This window comes from Schistocerca piceifrons, unplaced genomic scaffold, assembly GCF_021461385.2.
Source record: "Schistocerca piceifrons isolate TAMUIC-IGC-003096 unplaced genomic scaffold, iqSchPice1.1 HiC_scaffold_1684, whole genome shotgun sequence".
NCBI lineage: Eukaryota > Metazoa > Arthropoda > Insecta > Orthoptera > Acrididae > Schistocerca > Schistocerca piceifrons.
Genome location: NW_025727550.1, coordinates 41,812 through 59,428, shown reverse-complemented (window position 1 = coordinate 59,428; position 17,617 = coordinate 41,812). Strand labels below are relative to the sequence as shown.

The following is a 17,617-nucleotide window of genomic DNA, read 5'->3' as shown; positions in this document are numbered from 1 at the left end:
GTGCACCCGCCTCGTAGCAGAAAACGCGAACGGTGGCCCTGTGGCGCAACGGATAACGCGTCTGACTACGGATCAGAAGATTCCAGGTTCGAATCCTGGCAGGGTCGGCATTTTGTTAGTTGCGGGCGCGTAGCTAGGCAGTGCATTCGAATGTCTCCACCTTCGTGGAGTGCAATGTTAATCCTGAGCATCTCGCAGCTGCATCTCGAGACGATCGCGGTAAATATCGCTTGGTGCAAGCGTCAGCGTAGCGTCAGTCGAGCAAAGTCGAGACAAGTCAAGCTGGGAGATGCTACACAGTTAATTAAACGGTAGGCGACGCAGACAACGCTTTTCCAAGTGTCCCATGTCACGCACCGAAGAGCGCGCTTCTCTCCGCACAGCAGAGTGGCGCAGTGGAAGCGTGCTGGGCCCATAACCCAGAGGTCCGTGGATCGAAACCACGCTCTGCTAAAATTATTCTTTTTCTTGGGTGCTTCGAGCTCGATCATTAATCTTGGGGTGCGCTGATTCAGCGTCGACAGCAAACCCTGTGAGTTGTGAAACGACGACGTCGTGTGCAGAATACGAGAAACACTTCCTAAGACGCAGACTTTCTTACGATTTTTTAGCAATTACATTCCTTGATCACAACGGTAATGCTTTTTCGGGCCACACGTGCAACCTTCGCGATATAAAAATCGCATCTCCCCGGCGGGGAATCGAACCCCGGTCTCCCGCGTGACAGGCGGGGATACTAACCACTATACTACCGAGGAACACGCGGTCGTTGACTGCAGTGCACGCACATTTATGGTCTCTCAGGTACGTGATACATCTCAAATCTAGCGTCCCGATGCTTCCATAGTCAGCTGCTACGAAATAAAAGTATGCCCCAGGTGAGGCTCGAACTCACAACCCCGGCATTGCTCACGGCTACTGCCTTATAAGTACCGTGCGCTAACCAATTGCGCCACTGGGGCTACAGCACAGTGCTTACAGTTAGCGGTATTCACTTTGATGCCAACCTGTTGTGGCTACAGACCCGTCATACGACCGTCACCTGCGGCCATACTACGACTTTAGCACCTGTCTACGAATGCTTCACACGATTCTTGTTTTATATGCTACACTTACAAGCATGTCAACCGCTTGTCATCACCGAAAAAATGCAAAAAAACGGGCGCCTGGCATTCCGCTACCTGTCCAACAGCGACGGCAGATGTGTGGCAAGCTCTAAGCTGTGCAGGCGCTCCGTGGCCGAGCAGCTGGAGGAGAGATGCCTTCCTTGGTGGCAGCTCCCTGCAGAGTGCGGAAGACCAGAGTGGCCGCGCCGACGTTGTCAGTGGATGGCATGCAATTGCCGAGCCACGGAGAACACGTTGCTTTGCGATGTGCACCCGCCTCGTAGCAGAAAACGCGAACGGTGGCCCTGTGGCGCAACGGATAACGCGTCTGACTACGGATCAGAAGATTCCAGGTTCGAATCCTGGCAGGGTCGGCATTTTGTTAGTTGCGGGCGCGTAGCTAGGCAGTGCATTCGAATGTCTCCACCTTCGTGGAGTGCAATGTTAATCCTGAGCATCTCGCAGCTGCATCTCGAGACGATCGCGGTAAATATCGCTTGGTGCAAGCGTCAGCGTAGCGTCAGTCGAGCAAAGTCGAGACAAGTCAAGCTGGGAGATGCTACACAGTTAATTAAACGGTAGGCGACGCAGACAACGCTTTTCCAAGTGTCCCATGTCACGCACCGAAGAGCGCGCTTCTCTCCGCACAGCAGAGTGGCGCAGTGGAAGCGTGCTGGGCCCATAACCCAGAGGTCCGTGGATCGAAACCACGCTCTGCTAAAATTATTCTTTTTCTTGGGTGCTTCGAGCTCGATCATTAATCTTGGGGTGCGCTGATTCAGCGTCGACAGCAAACCCTGTGAGTTGTGAAACGACGACGTCGTGTGCAGAATACGAGAAACACTTCCTAAGACGCAGACTTTCTTACGATTTTTTAGCAATTACATTCCTTGATCACAACGGTAATGCTTTTTCGGGCCACACGTGCAACCTTCGCGATATAAAAATCGCATCTCCCCGGCGGGGAATCGAACCCCGGTCTCCCGCGTGACAGGCGGGGATACTAACCACTATACTACCGAGGAACACGCGGTCGTTGACTGCAGTGCACGCACATTTATGGTCTCTCAGGTACGTGATACATCTCAAATCTAGCGTCCCGATGCTTCCATAGTCAGCTGCTACGAAATAAAAGTATGCCCCAGGTGAGGCTCGAACTCACAACCCCGGCATTGCTCACGGCTACTGCCTTATAAGTACCGTGCGCTAACCAATTGCGCCACTGGGGCTACAGCACAGTGCTTACAGTTAGCGGTATTCACTTTGATGCCAACCTGTTGTGGCTACAGACCCGTCATACGACCGTCACCTGCGGCCATACTACGACTTTAGCACCTGTCTACGAATGCTTCACACGATTCTTGTTTTATATGCTACACTTACAAGCATGTCAACCGCTTGTCATCACCGAAAAAATGCAAAAAAACGGGCGCCTGGCATTCCGCTACCTGTCCAACAGCGACGGCAGATGTGTGGCAAGCTCTAAGCTGTGCAGGCGCTCCGTGGCCGAGCAGCTGGAGGAGAGATGCCTTCCTTGGTGGCAGCTCCCTGCAGAGTGCGGAAGACCAGAGTGGCCGCGCCGACGTTGTCAGTGGATGGCATGCAATTGCCGAGCCACGGAGAACACGTTGCTTTGCGATGTGCACCCGCCTCGTAGCAGAAAACGCGAACGGTGGCCCTGTGGCGCAACGGATAACGCGTCTGACAACGGATCAGAAGATTCCAGGTTCGAATCCTGGCAGGGTCGGCATTTTGTTAGTTGCGGGCGCGTAGCTAGGCAGTGCATTCGAATGTCTCCACCTTCGTGGAGTGCAATGTTAATCCTGAGCATCTCGCAGCTGCATCTCGAGACGATCGCGGTAAATATCGCTTGGTGCAAGCGTCAGCGTAGCGTCAGTCGAGCAAAGTCGAGACAAGTCAAGCTGGGAGATGCTACACAGTTAATTAAACGGTAGGCGACGCAGACAACGCTTTTCCAAGTGTCCCATGTCACGCACCGAAGAGCGCGCTTCTCTCCGCACAGCAGAGTGGCGCAGTGGAAGCGTGCTGGGCCCATAACCCAGAGGTCCGTGGATCGAAACCACGCTCTGCTAAAATTATTCTTTTTCTTGGGTGCTTCGAGCTCGATCATTAATCTTGGGGTGCGCTGATTCAGCGTCGACAGCAAACCCTGTGAGTTGTGAAACGACGACGTCGTGTGCAGAATACGAGAAACACTTCCTAAGACGCAGACTTTCTTACGATTTTTTAGCAATTACATTCCTTGATCACAACGGTAATGCTTTTTCGGGCCACACGTGCAACCTTCGCGATATAAAAATCGCATCTCCCCGGCGGGGAATCGAACCCCGGTCTCCCGCGTGACAGGCGGGGATACTAACCACTATACTACCGAGGAACACGCGGTCGTTGACTGCAGTGCACGCACATTTATGGTCTCTCAGGTACGTGATACATCTCAAATCTAGCGTCCCGATGCTTCCATAGTCAGCTGCTACGAAATAAAAGTATGCCCCAGGTGAGGCTCGAACTCACAACCCCGGCATTGCTCACGGCTACTGCCTTATAAGTACCGTGCGCTAACCAATTGCGCCACTGGGGCTACAGCACAGTGCTTACAGTTAGCGGTATTCACTTTGATGCCAACCTGTTGTGGCTACAGACCCGTCATACGACCGTCACCTGCGGCCATACTACGACTTTAGCACCTGTCTACGAATGCTTCACACGATTCTTGTTTTATATGCTACACTTAAAAGCATGTCAACCGCTTGTCATCACCGAAAAAATGCAAAAAAACGGGCGCCTGGCATTCCGCTACCTGTCCAACAGCGACGGCAGATGTGTGGCAAGCTCTAAGCTGTGCAGGCGCTCCGTGGCCGAGCAGCTGGAGGAGAGATGCCTTCCTTGGTGGCAGCTCCCTGCAGAGTGCGGAAGACCAGAGTGGCCGCGCCGACGTTGTCAGTGGATGGCATGCAATTGCCGAGCCACGGAGAACACGTTGCTTTGCGATGTGCACCCGCCTCGTAGCAGAAAACGCGAACGGTGGCCCTGTGGCGCAACGGATAACGCGTCTGACTACGGATCAGAAGATTCCAGGTTCGAATCCTGGCAGGGTCGGCATTTTGTTAGTTGCGGGCGCGTAGCTAGGCAGTGCATTCGAATGTCTCCACCTTCGTGGAGTGCAATGTTAATCCTGAGCATCTCGCAGCTGCATCTCGAGACGATCGCGGTAAATATCGCTTGGTGCAAGCGTCAGCGTAGCGTCAGTCGAGCAAAGTCGAGACAAGTCAAGCTGGGAGATGCTACACAGTTAATTAAACGGTAGGCGACGCAGACAACGCTTTTCCAAGTGTCCCATGTCACGCACCGAAGAGCGCGCTTCTCTCCGCACAGCAGAGTGGCGCAGTGGAAGCGTGCTGGGCCCATAACCCAGAGGTCCGTGGATCGAAACCACGCTCTGCTAAAATTATTCTTTTTCTTGGGTGCTTCGAGCTCGATCATTAATCTTGGGGTGCGCTGATTCAGCGTCGACAGCAAACCCTGTGAGTTGTGAAACGACGACGTTGTGTGCAGAATACGAGAAACACTTCCTAAGACGCAGACTTTCTTACGATTTTTTAGCAATTACATTCCTTGATCACAACGGTAATGCTTTTTCGGGCCACACGTGCAACCTTCGCGATATAAAAATCGCATCTCCCCGGCGGGGAATCGAACCCCGGTCTCCCGCGTGACAGGCGGGGATACTAACCACTATACTACCGAGGAACACGCGGTCGTTGACTGCAGTGCACGCACATTTATGGTCTCTCAGGTACGTGATACATCTCAAATCTAGCGTCCCGATGCTTCCATAGTCAGCTGCTACGAAATAAAAGTATGCCCCAGGTGAGGCTCGAACTCACAACCCCGGCATTGCTCACGGCTACTGCCTTATAAGTACCGTGCGCTAACCAATTGCGCCACTGGGGCTACAGCACAGTGCTTACAGTTAGCGGTATTCACTTTGATGCCAACCTGTTGTGGCTACAGACCCGTCATACGACCGTCACCTGCGGCCATACTACGACTTTAGCACCTGTCTACGAATGCTTCACACGATTCTTGTTTTATATGCTACACTTACAAGCATGTCAACCGCTTGTCATCACCGAAAAAATGCAAAAAAACGGGCGCCTGGCATTCCGCTACCTGTCCAACAGCGACGGCAGATGTGTGGCAAGCTCTAAGCTGTGCAGGCGCTCCGTGGCCGAGCAGCTGGAGGAGAGATGCCTTCCTTGGTGGCAGCTCCCTGCAGAGTGCGGAAGACCAGAGTGGCCGCGCCGACGTTGTCAGTGGATGGCATGCAATTGCCGAGCCACGGAGAACACGTTGCTTTGCGATGTGCACCCGCCTCGTAGCAGAAAACGCGAACGGTGGCCCTGTGGCGCAACGGATAACGCGTCTGACTACGGATCAGAAGATTCCAGGTTCGAATCCTGGCAGGGTCGGCATTTTGTTAGTTGCGGGCGCGTAGCTAGGCAGTGCATTCGAATGTCTCCACCTTCGTGGAGTGCAATGTTAATCCTGAGCATCTCGCAGCTGCATCTCGAGACGATCGCGGTAAATATCGCTTGGTGCAAGCGTCAGCGTAGCGTCAGTCGAGCAAAGTCGAGACAAGTCAAGCTGGGAGATGCTACACAGTTAATTAAACGGTAGGCGACGCAGACAACGCTTTTCCAAGTGTCCCATGTCACGCACCGAAGAGCGCGCTTCTCTCCGCACAGCAGAGTGGCGCAGTGGAAGCGTGCTGGGCCCATAACCCAGAGGTCCGTGGATCGAAACCACGCTCTGCTAAAATTATTCTTTTTCTTGGGTGCTTCGAGCTGGATCATTAATCTTGGGGTGCGCTGATTCAGCGTCGACAGCAAACCCTGTGAGTTGTGAAACGACGACGTCGTGTGCAGAATACGAGAAACACTTCCTAAGACGCAGACTTTCTTACGATTTTTTAGCAATTACATTCCTTGATCACAACGGTAATGCTTTTTCGAGCCACACGTGCAACCTTCGCGATATAAAAATCGCATCTCCCCGGCGGGGAATCGAACCCCGGTCTCCCGCGTGACAGGCGGGGATACTAACCACTATACTACCGAGGAACACGCGGTCGTTGACTGCAGTGCACGCACATTTATGGTCTCTCAGGTACGTGATACATCTCAAATCTAGCGTCCCGATGCTTCCATAGTCAGCTGCTACGAAATAAAAGTATGCCCCAGGTGAGGCTCGAACTCACAACCCCGGCATTGCTCACGGCTACTGCCTTATAAGTACCGTGCGCTAACCAATTGCGCCACTGGGGCTACAGCACAGTGCTTACAGTTAGCGGTATTCACTTTGATGCCAACCTGTTGTGGCTACAGACCCGTCATACGACCGTCACCTGCGGCCATACTACGACTTTAGCACCTGTCTACGAATGCTTCACACGATTCTTGTTTTATATGCTACACTTACAAGCATGTCAACCGCTTGTCATCACCGAAAAAATGCAAAAAAACGGGCGCCTGGCATTCCGCTACCTGTCCAACAGCGACGGCAGATGTGTGGCAAGCTCTAAGCTGTGCAGGCGCTCCGTGGCCGAGCAGCTGGAGGAGAGATGCCTTCCTTGGTGGCAGCTCCCTGCAGAGTGCGGAAGACCAGAGTGGCCGCGCCGACGTTGTCAGTGGATGGCATGCAATTGCCGAGCCACGGAGAACACGTTGCTTTGCGATGTGCACCCGCCTCGTAGCAGAAAACGCGAACGGTGGCCCTGTGGCGCAACGGATAACGCGTCTGACTACGGATCAGAAGATTCCAGGTTCGAATCCTGGCAGGGTCGGCATTTTGTTAGTTGCGGGCGCGTAGCTAGGCAGTGCATTCGAATGTCTCCACCTTCGTGGAGTGCAATGTTAATCCTGAGCATCTCGCAGCTGCATCTCGAGACGATCGCGGTAAATATCGCTTGGTGCAAGCGTCAGCGTAGCGTCAGTCGAGCAAAGTCGAGACAAGTCAAGCTGGGAGATGCTACACAGTTAATTAAACGGTAGGCGACGCAGACAACGCTTTTCCAAGTGTCCCATGTCACGCACCGAAGAGCGCGCTTCTCTCCGCACAGCAGAGTGGCGCAGTGGAAGCGTGCTGGGCCCATAACCCAGAGGTCCGTGGATCGAAACCACGCTCTGCTAAAATTATTCTTTTTCTTGGGTGCTTCGAGCTCGATCATTAATCTTGGGGTGCGCTGATTCAGCGTCGACAGCAAACCCTGTGAGTTGTGAAACGACGACGTCGTGTGCAGAATACGAGAAACACTTCCTAAGACGCAGACTTTCTTACGATTTTTTAGCAATTACATTCCTTGATCACAACGGTAATGCTTTTTCGGGCCACACGTGCAACCTTCGCGATATAAAAATCGCATCTCCCCGGCGGGGAATCGAACCCCGGTGTCCCGCGTGACAGGCGGGGATACTAACCACTATACTACCGAGGAACACGCGGTCGTTGACTGCAGTGCACGCACATTTATGGTCTCTCAGGTACGTGATACATCTCAAATCTAGCGTCCCGATGCTTCCATAGTCAGCTGCTACGAAATAAAAGTATGCCCCAGGTGAGGCTCGAACTCACAACCCCGGCATTGCTCACGGCTACTGCCTTATAAGTACCGTGCGCTAACCAATTGCGCCACTGGGGCTACAGCACAGTGCTTACAGTTAGCGGTATTCACTTTGATGCCAACCTGTTGTGGCTACAGACCCGTCATACGACCGTCACCTGCGGCCATACTACGACTTTAGCACCTGTCTACGAATGCTTCACACGATTCTTGTTTTATATGCTACACTTACAAGCATGTCAACCGCTTGTCATCACCGAAAAAATGCAAAAAAACGGGCGCCTGGCATTCCGCTACCTGTCCAACAGCGACGGCAGATGTGTGGCAAGCTCTAAGCTGTGCAGGCGCTCCGTGGCCGAGCAGCTGGAGGAGAGATGCCTTCCTTGGTGGCAGCTCCCTGCAGAGTGCGGAAGACCAGAGTGGCCGCGCCGACGTTGTCAGTGGATGGCATGCAATTGCCGAGCCACGGAGAACACGTTGCTTTGCGATGTGCACCCGCCTCGTAGCAGAAAACGCGAACGGTGGCCCTGTGGCGCAACGGATAACGCGTCTGACTACGGATCAGAAGATTCCAGGTTCGAATCCTGGCAGGGTCGGCATTTTGTTAGTTGCGGGCGCGTAGCTAGGCAGTGCATTCGAATGTCTCCACCTTCGTGGAGTGCAATGTTAATCCTGAGCATCTCGCAGCTGCATCTCGAGACGATCGCGGTAAATATCGCTTGGTGCAAGCGTCAGCGTAGCGTCAGTCGAGCAAAGTCGAGACAAGTCAAGCTGGGAGATGCTACACAGTTAATTAAACGGTAGGCGACGCAGACAACGCTTTTCCAAGTGTCCCATGTCACGCACCGAAGAGCGCGCTTCTCTCCGCACAGCAGAGTGGCGCAGTGGAAGCGTGCTGGGCCCATAACCCAGAGGTCCGTGGATCGAAACCACGCTCTGCTAAAATTATTCTTTTTCTTGGGTGCTTCGAGCTCGATCATTAATCTTGGGGTGCGCTGATTCAGCGTCGACAGCAAACCCTGTGAGTTGTGAAACGACGACGTCGTGTGCAGAATACGAGAAACACTTCCTAAGACGCAGACTTTCTTACGATTTTTTAGCAATTACATTCCTTGATCACAACGGTAATGCTTTTTCGGGCCACACGTGCAACCTTCGCGATATAAAAATCGCATCTCCCCGGCGGGGAATCGAACCCCGGTCTCCCGCGTGACAGGCGGGGATACTAACCACTATACTACCGAGGAACACGCGGTCGTTGACTGCAGTGCACGCACATTTATGGTCTCTCAGGTACGTGATACATCTCAAATCTAGCGTCCCGATGCTTCCATAGTCAGCTGCTACGAAATAAAAGTATGCCCCAGGTGAGGCTCGAACTCACAACCCCGGCATTGCTCACGGCTACTGCCTTATAAGTACCGTGCGCTAACCAATTGCGCCACTGGGGCTACAGCACAGTGCTTACAGTTAGCGGTATTCACTTTGATGCCAACCTGTTGTGGCTACAGACCCGTCATACGACCGTCACCTGCGGCCATACTACGACTTTAGCACCTGTCTACGAATGCTTCACACGATTCTTGTTTTATATGCTACACTTACAAGCATGTCAACCGCTTGTCATCACCGAAAAAATGCAAAAAAACGGGCGCCTGGCATTCCGCTACCTGTCCAACAGCGACGGCAGATGTGTGGCAAGCTCTAAGCTGTGCAGGCGCTCCGTGGCCGAGCAGCTGGAGGAGAGATGCCTTCCTTGGTGGCAGCTCCCTGCAGAGTGCGGAAGACCAGAGTGGCCGCGCCGACGTTGTCAGTGGATGGCATGCAATTGCCGAGCCACGGAGAACACGTTGCTTTGCGATGTGCACCCGCCTCGTAGCAGAAAACGCGAACGGTGGCCCTGTGGCGCAACGGATAACGCGTCTGACTACGGATCAGAAGATTCCAGGTTCGAATCCTGGCAGGGTCGGCATTTTGTTAGTTGCGGGCGCGTAGCTAGGCAGTGCATTCGAATGTCTCCACCTTCGTGGAGTGCAATGTTAATCCTGAGCATCTCGCAGCTGCATCTCGAGACGATCGCGGTAAATATCGCTTGGTGCAAGCGTCAGCGTAGCGTCAGTCGAGCAAAGTCGAGACAAGTCAAGCTGGGAGATGCTACACAGTTAATTAAACGGTAGGCGACGCAGACAACGCTTTTCCAAGTGTCCCATGTCACGCACCGAAGAGCGCGCTTCTCTCCGCACAGCAGAGTGGCGCAGTGGAAGCGTGCTGGGCCCATAACCCAGAGGTCCGTGGATCGAAACCACGCTCTGCTAAAATTATTCTTTTTCTTGGGTGCTTCGAGCTCGATCATTAATCTTGGGGTGCGCTGATTCAGCGTCGACAGCAAACCCTGTGAGTTGTGAAACGACGACGTCGTGTGCAGAATACGAGAAACACTTCCTAAGACGCAGACTTTCTTACGATTTTTTAGCAATTACATTCCTTGATCACAACGGTAATGCTTTTTCGGGCCACACGTGCAACCTTCGCGATATAAAAATCGCATCTCCCCGGCGGGGAATCGAACCCCGGTGTCCCGCGTGACAGGCGGGGGTACTAACCACTATACTACCGAGGAACACGCGGTCGTTGACTGCAGTGCACGCACATTTATGGTCTCTCAGGTACGTGATACATCTCAAATCTAGCGTCCCGATGCTTCCATAGTCAGCTGCTACGAAATAAAAGTATGCCCCAGGTGAGGCTCGAACTCACAACCCCGGCATTGCTCACGGCTACTGCCTTATAAGTACCGTGCGCTAACCAATTGCGCCACTGGGGCTACAGCAGAGTGCTTACAGTTAGCGGTATTCACTTTGATGCCAACCTGTTGTGGCTACAGACCCGTCATACGACCGTCACCTGCGGCCATACTACGACTTTAGCACCTGTCTACGAATGCTTCACACGATTCTTGTTTTATATGCTACACTTACAGGCATGTCAACCGCTTGTCATCACCGAAAAAATGCAAAAAAACGGGCGCCTGGCATTCCGCTACCTGTCCAACAGCGACGGCAGATGTGTGGCAAGCTCTAAGCTGTGCAGGCGCTCCGTGGCCGAGCAGCTGGAGGAGAGATGCCTTCCTTGGTGGCAGCTCCCTGCAGAGTGCGGAAGACCAGAGTGGCCGCGCCGACGTTGTCAGTGGATGGCATGCAATTGCCGAGCCACGGAGAACACGTTGCTTTGCGATGTGCACCCGCCTCGTAGCAGAAAACGCGAACGGTGGCCCTGTGGCGCAACGGATAACGCGTCTGACTACGGATCGGAAGATTCCAGGTTCGAATCCTGGCAGGGTCGGCATTTTGTTAGTTGCGGGCGCGTAGCTAGGCAGTGCATTCGAATGTCTCCACCTTCGTGGAGTGCAATGTTAATCCTGAGCATCTCGCAGCTGCATCTCGAGACGATCGCGGTAAATATCGCTTGGTGCAAGCGTCAGCGTAGCGTCAGTCGAGCAAAGTCGAGACAAGTCAAGCTGGGAGATGCTACACAGTTAATTAAACGGTAGGCGACGCAGACAACGCTTTTCCAAGTGTCCCATGTCACGCTCCGAAGAGCGCGCCTCTTTCCGCACAGCAGAGTGGCGCAGTGGAAGCGTGCTGGGCCCATAACCCAGAGGTCCGTGGATCGAAACCACGCTCTGCTAAAATTATTCTTTTTCTTGGGTGCTTCGAGCTCGATCATTAATCTTGGGGTGCGCTGATTCAGCGTCGACAGCAAACCCTGTGAGTTGTGAAACGACGACGTCGTGTGCAGAATACGAGAAACACTTCCTAAGACGCAGACTTTCTTACGATTTTTTAGCAATTACATTCCTTGATCACAACGGTAATGCTTTTTCGGGCCACACGTGCAACCTTCGCGATATAAAAATCGCATCTCCCCGGCGGGGAATCGAACCCCGGTCTCCCGCGTGACAGGCGGGGATACTAACCACTATACTACCGAGGAACACGCGGTCGTTGACTGCAGTGCACGCACATTTATGGTCTCTCAGGTACGTGATACATCTCAAATCTAGCGTCCCGATGCTTCCATAGTCAGCTGCTACGAAATAAAAGTATGCCCCAGGTGAGGCTCGAACTCACAACCCCGGCATTGCTCACGGCTACTGCCTTATAAGTACCGTGCGCTAACCAATTGCGCCACTGGGGCTACAGCAGAGTGCTTACAGTTAGCGGTATTCACCTGCGGCCATACTGAGACTTTAGCACCTGTCTACGAATGCTTCACACGATTCTTGTGTCATATGCTACACTTACAAGCGTATCAACCGCTTGTCATCACCGAAAAAATGCAGAAAAACGCGCACCTTGCATTCTGCTACCTGTCCAGCAGCGACGGCAGATGTGTGGCAAGCTCTAAGCTATGCAGGCGCATCGTGGCCGAGCAGCTGGAGGAGAGATGCCTTCCTTGGTGGCAGCTCCCTGCAGAGTGCGCAAGAGCACAGTGGCCGCGCCGCCGTTGTCGGTGGACGACATGCAATTGCCGAGCCACGGAGAACACGTTTCTTTGCGATGTGCACCCGCCTCGTAGCAGAAAACGCGAGCAGTGGCTCTGTGGCGCAACGGATAACGCGTCTGACTACGGGTCCGAAGATTCCAGGTTCGAATCCTGGCAGGGTCGGCATTTTGTTAGTTGCGGGCGCGTAGCTAGGCAGTGGATTCGAACGACTCCACCTTCGTGGAGTGCAATGTTAATCCTGAGCATCTCGCAGCTGCATCTCGAGACGATCGCGGTAAATATCGCTTGGTGCAAGCGTCAGCGTAGCGTCAGTCGAGCAAAGTCGAGACAAGTCAAGCTGGGAGATGCTACACAGTTAATTAAACGGTAGGCGACGCAGACAACGCTTTTCCAAGTGTCCCATGTCACGCACCGAAGAGCGCGCTTCTCTCCGCACAGCAGAGTGGCGCAGTGGAAGCGTGCTGGGCCCATAACCCAGAGGTCCGTGGATCGAAACCACGCTCTGCTAAAATTATTCTTTTTCTTGGGTGCTTCGAGCTCGATCATTAATCTTGGGGTGCGCTGATTCAGCGTCGACAGCAAACCCTGTGAGTTGTGAAACGACGACGTCGTGTGCAGAATACGAGAAACACTTCCTAAGACGCAGACTTTCTTACGATTTTTTAGCAATTACATTCCTTGATCACAACGGTAATGCTTTTTCGGGCCACACGTGCAACCTTCGCGATATAAAAATCGCATCTCCCCGGCGGGGAATCGAACCCCGGTCTCCCGCGTGGCAGGCGGGGATACTAACCACTATACTACCGAGGAACACGCGGTCGTTGACTGCAGTGCACGCACATTTATGGTCTCTCAGGTACGTGATACATCTCAAATCTAGCGTCCCGATGCTTCCATAGTCAGCTGCTACGAAATAAAAGTATGCCCCAGGTGAGGCTCGAACTCACAACCCCGGCATTGCTCACGGCTACTGCCTTATAAGTACCGTGCGCTAACCAATTGCGCCACTGGGGCTACAGCACAGTGCTTACAGTTAGCGGTATTCACTTTGATGCCAACCTGTTGTGGCTACAGACCCGTCATACGACCGTCACCTGCGGCCATACTACGACTTTAGCACCTGTCTACGAATGCTTCACACGATTCTTGTTTTATATGCTACACTTACAAGCATGTCAACCGCTTGTCATCACCGAAAAAATGCAAAAAAACGGGCGCCTGGCATTCCGCTACCTGTCCAACAGCGACGGCAGATGTGTGGCAAGCTCTAAGCTGTGCAGGCGCTCCGTGGCCGAGCAGCTGGAGGAGAGATGCCTTCCTTGGTGGCAGCTCCCTGCAGAGTGCGGAAGACCAGAGTGGCCGCGCCGACGTTGTCAGTGGATGGCATGCAATTGCCGAGCCACGGAGAACACGTTGCTTTGCGATGTGCACCCGCCTCGTAGCAGAAAACGCGAACGGTGGCCCTGTGGCGCAACGGATAACGCGTCTGACTACGGATCAGAAGATTCCAGGTTCGAATCCTGGCAGGGTCGGCATTTTGTTAGTTGCGGGCGCGTAGCTAGGCAGTGCATTCGAATGTCTCCACCTTCGTGGAGTGCAATGTTAATCCTGAGCATCTCGCAGCTGCATCTCGAGACGATCGCGGTAAATATCGCTTGGTGCAAGCGTCAGCGTAGCGTCAGTCGAGCAAAGTCGAGACAAGTCAAGCTGGGAGATGCTACACAGTTAATTAAACGGTAGGCGACGCAGACAACGCTTTTCCAAGTGTCCCATGTCACGCACCGAAGAGCGCGCTTCTCTCCGCACAGCAGAGTGGCGCAGTGGAAGCGTGCTGGGCCCATAACCCAGAGGTCCGTGGATCGAAACCACGCTCTGCTAAAATTATTCTTTTTCTTGGGTGCTTCGAGCTCGATCATTAATCTTGGGGTGCGCTGATTCAGCGTCGACAGCAAACCCTGTGAGTTGTGAAACGACGACGTCGTGTGCAGAATACGAGAAACACTTCCTAAGACGCAGACTTTCTTACGATTTTTTAGCAATTACATTCCTTGATCACAACGGTAATGCTTTTTCGGGCCACACGTGCAACCTTCGCGATATAAAAATCGCATCTCCCCGGCGGGGAATCGAACCCCGGTCTCCCGCGTGACAGGCGGGGATACTAACCACTATACTACCGAGGAACACGCGGTCGTTGACTGCAGTGCACGCACATTTATGGTCTCTCAGGTACGTGATACATCTCAAATCTAGCGTCCCGATGCTTCCATAGTCAGCTGCTACGAAATAAAAGTATGCCCCAGGTGAGGCTCGAACTCACAACCCCGGCATTGCTCACGGCTACTGCCTTATAAGTACCGTGCGCTAACCAATTGCGCCACTGGGGCTACAGCACAGTGCTTACAGTTAGCGGTATTCACTTTGATGCCAACCTGTTGTGGCTACAGACCCGTCATACGACCGTCACCTGCGGCCATACTACGACTTTAGCACCTGTCTACGAATGCTTCACACGATTCTTGTTTTATATGCTACACTTACAAGCATGTCAACCGCTTGTCATCACCGAAAAAATGCAAAAAAACGGGCGCCTGGCATTCCGCTACCTGTCCAACAGCGACGGCAGATGTGTGGCAAGCTCTAAGCTGTGCAGGCGCTCCGTGGCCGAGCAGCTGGAGGAGAGATGCCTTCCTTGGTGGCAGCTCCCTGCAGAGTGCGGAAGACCAGAGTGGCCGCGCCGACGTTGTCAGTGGATGGCATGCAATTGCCGAGCCACGGAGAACACGTTGCTTTGCGATGTGCACCCGCCTCGTAGCAGAAAACGCGAACGGTGGCCCTGTGGCGCAACGGATAACGCGTCTGACTACGGATCAGAAGATTCCAGGTTCGAATCCTGGCAGGGTCGGCATTTTGTTAGTTGCGGGCGCGTAGCTAGGCAGTGCATTCGAATGTCTCCACCTTCGTGGAGTGCAATGTTAATCCTGAGCATCTCGCAGCTGCATCTCGAGACGATCGCGGTAAATATCGCTTGGTGCAAGCGTCAGCGTAGCGTCAGTCGAGCAAAGTCGAGACAAGTCAAGCTGGGAGATGCTACACAGTTAATTAAACGGTAGGCGACGCAGACAACGCTTTTCCAAGTGTCCCATGTCACGCACCGAAGAGCGCGCTTCTCTCCGCACAGCAGAGTGGCGCAGTGGAAGCGTGCTGGGCCCATAACCCAGAGGTCCGTGGATCGAAACCACGCTCTGCTAAAATTATTCTTTTTCTTGGGTGCTTCGAGCTCGATCATTAATCTTGGGGTGCGCTGATTCAGCGTCGACAGCAAACCCTGTGAGTTGTGAAACGACGACGTCGTGTGCAGAATACGAGAAACACTTCCTAAGACGCAGACTTTCTTACGATTTTTTAGCAATTACATTCCTTGATCACAACGGTAATGCTTTTTCGGGCCACACGTGCAACCTTCGCGATATAAAAATCGCATCTCCCCGGCGGGGAATCGAACCCCGGTGTCCCGCGTGACAGGCGGGGGTACTAACCACTATACTACCGAGGAACACGCGGTCGTTGACTGCAGTGCACGCACATTTATGGTCTCTCAGGTACGTGATACATCTCAAATCTAGCGTCCCGATGCTTCCATAGTCAGCTGCTACGAAATAAAAGTATGCCCCAGGTGAGGCTCGAACTCACAACCCCGGCATTGCTCACGGCTACTGCCTTATAAGTACCGTGCGCTAACCAATTGCGCCACTGGGGCTACAGCAGAGTGCTTACAGTTAGCGGTATTCACTTTGATGCCAACCTGTTGTGGCTACAGACCCGTCATACGACCGTCACCTGCGGCCATACTACGACTTTAGCACCTGTCTACGAATGCTTCACACGATTCTTGTTTTATATGCTACACTTACAAGCATGTCAACCGCTTGTCATCACCGAAAAAATGCAAAAAAACGGGCGCCTGGCATTCCGCTACCTGTCCAACAGCGACGGCAGATGTGTGGCAAGCTCTAAGCTGTGCAGGCGCTCCGTGGCCGAGCAGCTGGAGGAGAGATGCCTTCCTTGGTGGCAGCTCCCTGCAGAGTGCGGAAGACCAGAGTGGCCGCGCCGACGTTGTCAGTGGATGGCATGCAATTGCCGAGCCACGGAGAACACGTTGCTTTGCGATGTGCACCCGCCTCGTAGCAGAAAACGCGAACGGTGGCCCTGTGGCGCAACGGATAACGCGTCTGACTACGGATCGGAAGATTCCAGGTTCGAATCCTGGCAGGGTCGGCATTTTGTTAGTTGCGGGCGCGTAGCTAGGCAGTGCATTCGAATGTCTCCACCTTCGTGGAGTGCAATGTTAATCCTGAGCATCTCGCAGCTGCATCTCGAGACGATCGCGGTAAATATCGCTTGGTGCAAGCGTCAGCGTAGCGTCAGTCGAGCAAAGTCGAGACAAGTCAAGCTGGGAGATGCTACACAGTTAATTAAACGGTAGGCGACGCAGACAACGCTTTTCCAAGTGTCCCATGTCACGCTCCGAAGAGCGCGCCTCTTTCCGCACAGCAGAGTGGCGCAGTGGAAGCGTGCTGGGCCCATAACCCAGAGGTCCGTGGATCGAAACCACGCTCTGCTAAAATTATTCTTTTTCTTGGGTGCTTCGAGCTCGATCATTAATCTTGGGGTGCGCTGATTCAGCGTCGACAGCAAACCCTGTGAGTTGTGAAACGACGACGTCGTGTGCAGAATACGAGAAACACTTCCTAAGACGCAGACTTTCTTACGATTTTTTAGCAATTACATTCCTTGATCACAACGGTAATGCTTTTTCGGGCCACACGTGCAACCTTCGCGATATAAAAATCGCAACTCCCCGGCGGGGAATCGAACCCCGGTCTCCCGCGTGACAGGCGGGGATACTAACCACTATACTACCGAGGAACACGCGGTCGTTGACTGCAGTGCACGCACATTTATGGTCTCTCAGGTACGTGATACATCTCAAATCTAGCGTCCCGATGCTTCCATAGTCAGCTGCTACGAAATAAAAGTATGCCCCAGGTGAGGCTCGAACTCACAACCCCGGCATTGCTCACGGCTACTGCCTTATAAGTACCGTGCGCTAACCAATTGCGCCACTGGGGCTACAGCAGAGTGCTTACAGTTAGCGGTATTCACCTGCGGCCATACTGAGACTTTAGCACCTGTCTACGAATGCTTCACACGATTCTTGTGTCATATGCTACACTTACAAGCGTATCAACCGCTTGTCATCACCGAAAAAATGCAGAAAAACGCGCACCTTGCATTCTGCTACCTGTCCAGCAGCGACGGCAGATGTGTGGCAAGCTCTAAGCTATGCAGGCGCATC

General features: G+C 53.3%; 51 non-coding genes across 51 annotated transcripts; 25 read left to right on the top strand and 26 right to left on the bottom strand.

The window, feature by feature from the left end:
• The first annotated feature begins 34 nt into the window (after positions 1-34).
• On the top strand, positions 35-107 carry Trnar-acg. Its single transcript has one exon. It is a non-coding gene; the product is annotated as a tRNA-Arg (tRNA).
• Positions 108-381: 274 nt separating this feature from the next.
• Positions 382-453, top strand: Trnam-cau. The gene has a single exon. It is a non-coding gene; the product is annotated as a tRNA-Met (tRNA).
• Positions 454-686: 233 nt separating this feature from the next.
• Positions 687-758, bottom strand: Trnad-guc. The gene has a single exon. It is a non-coding gene; the product is annotated as a tRNA-Asp (tRNA).
• A 112-nt stretch (positions 759-870) lies between these two features.
• On the bottom strand, positions 871-962 carry Trnai-uau. The gene is given in 2 exon segments: positions 871-906; positions 925-962. It is a non-coding gene; the product is annotated as a tRNA-Ile (tRNA).
• A 445-nt stretch (positions 963-1,407) lies between these two features.
• On the top strand, positions 1,408-1,480 carry Trnar-acg. The gene has a single exon. It is a non-coding gene; the product is annotated as a tRNA-Arg (tRNA).
• A 274-nt stretch (positions 1,481-1,754) lies between these two features.
• Positions 1,755-1,826, top strand: Trnam-cau. Its single transcript has one exon. It is a non-coding gene; the product is annotated as a tRNA-Met (tRNA).
• Positions 1,827-2,059: 233 nt separating this feature from the next.
• Positions 2,060-2,131, bottom strand: Trnad-guc. Its single transcript has one exon. It is a non-coding gene; the product is annotated as a tRNA-Asp (tRNA).
• A 112-nt stretch (positions 2,132-2,243) lies between these two features.
• Positions 2,244-2,335, bottom strand: Trnai-uau. Its single transcript is given in 2 exon segments — positions 2,244-2,279; positions 2,298-2,335. It is a non-coding gene; the product is annotated as a tRNA-Ile (tRNA).
• Positions 2,336-2,780: 445 nt separating this feature from the next.
• Trnar-acg lies at positions 2,781-2,853 on the top strand. The gene has a single exon. It is a non-coding gene; the product is annotated as a tRNA-Arg (tRNA).
• A 274-nt stretch (positions 2,854-3,127) lies between these two features.
• Positions 3,128-3,199, top strand: Trnam-cau. The gene has a single exon. It is a non-coding gene; the product is annotated as a tRNA-Met (tRNA).
• A 233-nt stretch (positions 3,200-3,432) lies between these two features.
• Trnad-guc lies at positions 3,433-3,504 on the bottom strand. The gene has a single exon. It is a non-coding gene; the product is annotated as a tRNA-Asp (tRNA).
• Positions 3,505-3,616: 112 nt separating this feature from the next.
• Positions 3,617-3,708, bottom strand: Trnai-uau. Its single transcript is given in 2 exon segments — positions 3,617-3,652; positions 3,671-3,708. It is a non-coding gene; the product is annotated as a tRNA-Ile (tRNA).
• A 445-nt stretch (positions 3,709-4,153) lies between these two features.
• Positions 4,154-4,226, top strand: Trnar-acg. The gene has a single exon. It is a non-coding gene; the product is annotated as a tRNA-Arg (tRNA).
• A 274-nt stretch (positions 4,227-4,500) lies between these two features.
• On the top strand, positions 4,501-4,572 carry Trnam-cau. Its single transcript has one exon. It is a non-coding gene; the product is annotated as a tRNA-Met (tRNA).
• A 233-nt stretch (positions 4,573-4,805) lies between these two features.
• Trnad-guc lies at positions 4,806-4,877 on the bottom strand. The gene has a single exon. It is a non-coding gene; the product is annotated as a tRNA-Asp (tRNA).
• Positions 4,878-4,989: 112 nt separating this feature from the next.
• Positions 4,990-5,081, bottom strand: Trnai-uau. Its single transcript is given in 2 exon segments — positions 4,990-5,025; positions 5,044-5,081. It is a non-coding gene; the product is annotated as a tRNA-Ile (tRNA).
• Positions 5,082-5,526: 445 nt separating this feature from the next.
• Positions 5,527-5,599, top strand: Trnar-acg. Its single transcript has one exon. It is a non-coding gene; the product is annotated as a tRNA-Arg (tRNA).
• A 274-nt stretch (positions 5,600-5,873) lies between these two features.
• Positions 5,874-5,945, top strand: Trnam-cau. The gene has a single exon. It is a non-coding gene; the product is annotated as a tRNA-Met (tRNA).
• A 233-nt stretch (positions 5,946-6,178) lies between these two features.
• Positions 6,179-6,250, bottom strand: Trnad-guc. Its single transcript has one exon. It is a non-coding gene; the product is annotated as a tRNA-Asp (tRNA).
• A 112-nt stretch (positions 6,251-6,362) lies between these two features.
• On the bottom strand, positions 6,363-6,454 carry Trnai-uau. The gene is given in 2 exon segments: positions 6,363-6,398; positions 6,417-6,454. It is a non-coding gene; the product is annotated as a tRNA-Ile (tRNA).
• Positions 6,455-6,899: 445 nt separating this feature from the next.
• Positions 6,900-6,972, top strand: Trnar-acg. Its single transcript has one exon. It is a non-coding gene; the product is annotated as a tRNA-Arg (tRNA).
• A 274-nt stretch (positions 6,973-7,246) lies between these two features.
• On the top strand, positions 7,247-7,318 carry Trnam-cau. The gene has a single exon. It is a non-coding gene; the product is annotated as a tRNA-Met (tRNA).
• A 233-nt stretch (positions 7,319-7,551) lies between these two features.
• Trnad-guc lies at positions 7,552-7,623 on the bottom strand. The gene has a single exon. It is a non-coding gene; the product is annotated as a tRNA-Asp (tRNA).
• A 112-nt stretch (positions 7,624-7,735) lies between these two features.
• On the bottom strand, positions 7,736-7,827 carry Trnai-uau. Its single transcript is given in 2 exon segments — positions 7,736-7,771; positions 7,790-7,827. It is a non-coding gene; the product is annotated as a tRNA-Ile (tRNA).
• Positions 7,828-8,272: 445 nt separating this feature from the next.
• Trnar-acg lies at positions 8,273-8,345 on the top strand. The gene has a single exon. It is a non-coding gene; the product is annotated as a tRNA-Arg (tRNA).
• Positions 8,346-8,619: 274 nt separating this feature from the next.
• On the top strand, positions 8,620-8,691 carry Trnam-cau. The gene has a single exon. It is a non-coding gene; the product is annotated as a tRNA-Met (tRNA).
• A 233-nt stretch (positions 8,692-8,924) lies between these two features.
• On the bottom strand, positions 8,925-8,996 carry Trnad-guc. Its single transcript has one exon. It is a non-coding gene; the product is annotated as a tRNA-Asp (tRNA).
• Positions 8,997-9,108: 112 nt separating this feature from the next.
• On the bottom strand, positions 9,109-9,200 carry Trnai-uau. The gene is given in 2 exon segments: positions 9,109-9,144; positions 9,163-9,200. It is a non-coding gene; the product is annotated as a tRNA-Ile (tRNA).
• A 445-nt stretch (positions 9,201-9,645) lies between these two features.
• Trnar-acg lies at positions 9,646-9,718 on the top strand. Its single transcript has one exon. It is a non-coding gene; the product is annotated as a tRNA-Arg (tRNA).
• Positions 9,719-9,992: 274 nt separating this feature from the next.
• Trnam-cau lies at positions 9,993-10,064 on the top strand. The gene has a single exon. It is a non-coding gene; the product is annotated as a tRNA-Met (tRNA).
• A 233-nt stretch (positions 10,065-10,297) lies between these two features.
• Positions 10,298-10,369, bottom strand: Trnad-guc. The gene has a single exon. It is a non-coding gene; the product is annotated as a tRNA-Asp (tRNA).
• Positions 10,370-10,481: 112 nt separating this feature from the next.
• On the bottom strand, positions 10,482-10,573 carry Trnai-uau. The gene is given in 2 exon segments: positions 10,482-10,517; positions 10,536-10,573. It is a non-coding gene; the product is annotated as a tRNA-Ile (tRNA).
• A 445-nt stretch (positions 10,574-11,018) lies between these two features.
• On the top strand, positions 11,019-11,091 carry Trnar-acg. Its single transcript has one exon. It is a non-coding gene; the product is annotated as a tRNA-Arg (tRNA).
• A 274-nt stretch (positions 11,092-11,365) lies between these two features.
• On the top strand, positions 11,366-11,437 carry Trnam-cau. Its single transcript has one exon. It is a non-coding gene; the product is annotated as a tRNA-Met (tRNA).
• A 233-nt stretch (positions 11,438-11,670) lies between these two features.
• Positions 11,671-11,742, bottom strand: Trnad-guc. Its single transcript has one exon. It is a non-coding gene; the product is annotated as a tRNA-Asp (tRNA).
• A 112-nt stretch (positions 11,743-11,854) lies between these two features.
• Positions 11,855-11,946, bottom strand: Trnai-uau. Its single transcript is given in 2 exon segments — positions 11,855-11,890; positions 11,909-11,946. It is a non-coding gene; the product is annotated as a tRNA-Ile (tRNA).
• Positions 11,947-12,691: 745 nt separating this feature from the next.
• Positions 12,692-12,763, top strand: Trnam-cau. Its single transcript has one exon. It is a non-coding gene; the product is annotated as a tRNA-Met (tRNA).
• A 233-nt stretch (positions 12,764-12,996) lies between these two features.
• Positions 12,997-13,068, bottom strand: Trnag-gcc. Its single transcript has one exon. It is a non-coding gene; the product is annotated as a tRNA-Gly (tRNA).
• A 112-nt stretch (positions 13,069-13,180) lies between these two features.
• On the bottom strand, positions 13,181-13,272 carry Trnai-uau. The gene is given in 2 exon segments: positions 13,181-13,216; positions 13,235-13,272. It is a non-coding gene; the product is annotated as a tRNA-Ile (tRNA).
• Positions 13,273-13,717: 445 nt separating this feature from the next.
• Positions 13,718-13,790, top strand: Trnar-acg. The gene has a single exon. It is a non-coding gene; the product is annotated as a tRNA-Arg (tRNA).
• A 274-nt stretch (positions 13,791-14,064) lies between these two features.
• Positions 14,065-14,136, top strand: Trnam-cau. Its single transcript has one exon. It is a non-coding gene; the product is annotated as a tRNA-Met (tRNA).
• A 233-nt stretch (positions 14,137-14,369) lies between these two features.
• Positions 14,370-14,441, bottom strand: Trnad-guc. The gene has a single exon. It is a non-coding gene; the product is annotated as a tRNA-Asp (tRNA).
• A 112-nt stretch (positions 14,442-14,553) lies between these two features.
• Positions 14,554-14,645, bottom strand: Trnai-uau. The gene is given in 2 exon segments: positions 14,554-14,589; positions 14,608-14,645. It is a non-coding gene; the product is annotated as a tRNA-Ile (tRNA).
• Positions 14,646-15,090: 445 nt separating this feature from the next.
• On the top strand, positions 15,091-15,163 carry Trnar-acg. The gene has a single exon. It is a non-coding gene; the product is annotated as a tRNA-Arg (tRNA).
• A 274-nt stretch (positions 15,164-15,437) lies between these two features.
• Trnam-cau lies at positions 15,438-15,509 on the top strand. The gene has a single exon. It is a non-coding gene; the product is annotated as a tRNA-Met (tRNA).
• A 233-nt stretch (positions 15,510-15,742) lies between these two features.
• Trnad-guc lies at positions 15,743-15,814 on the bottom strand. Its single transcript has one exon. It is a non-coding gene; the product is annotated as a tRNA-Asp (tRNA).
• Positions 15,815-15,926: 112 nt separating this feature from the next.
• Positions 15,927-16,018, bottom strand: Trnai-uau. Its single transcript is given in 2 exon segments — positions 15,927-15,962; positions 15,981-16,018. It is a non-coding gene; the product is annotated as a tRNA-Ile (tRNA).
• A 445-nt stretch (positions 16,019-16,463) lies between these two features.
• Positions 16,464-16,536, top strand: Trnar-acg. The gene has a single exon. It is a non-coding gene; the product is annotated as a tRNA-Arg (tRNA).
• A 274-nt stretch (positions 16,537-16,810) lies between these two features.
• Positions 16,811-16,882, top strand: Trnam-cau. Its single transcript has one exon. It is a non-coding gene; the product is annotated as a tRNA-Met (tRNA).
• Positions 16,883-17,115: 233 nt separating this feature from the next.
• Positions 17,116-17,187, bottom strand: Trnad-guc. The gene has a single exon. It is a non-coding gene; the product is annotated as a tRNA-Asp (tRNA).
• Positions 17,188-17,299: 112 nt separating this feature from the next.
• Positions 17,300-17,391, bottom strand: Trnai-uau. The gene is given in 2 exon segments: positions 17,300-17,335; positions 17,354-17,391. It is a non-coding gene; the product is annotated as a tRNA-Ile (tRNA).
• Positions 17,392-17,617: the final 226 nt, after the last annotated feature.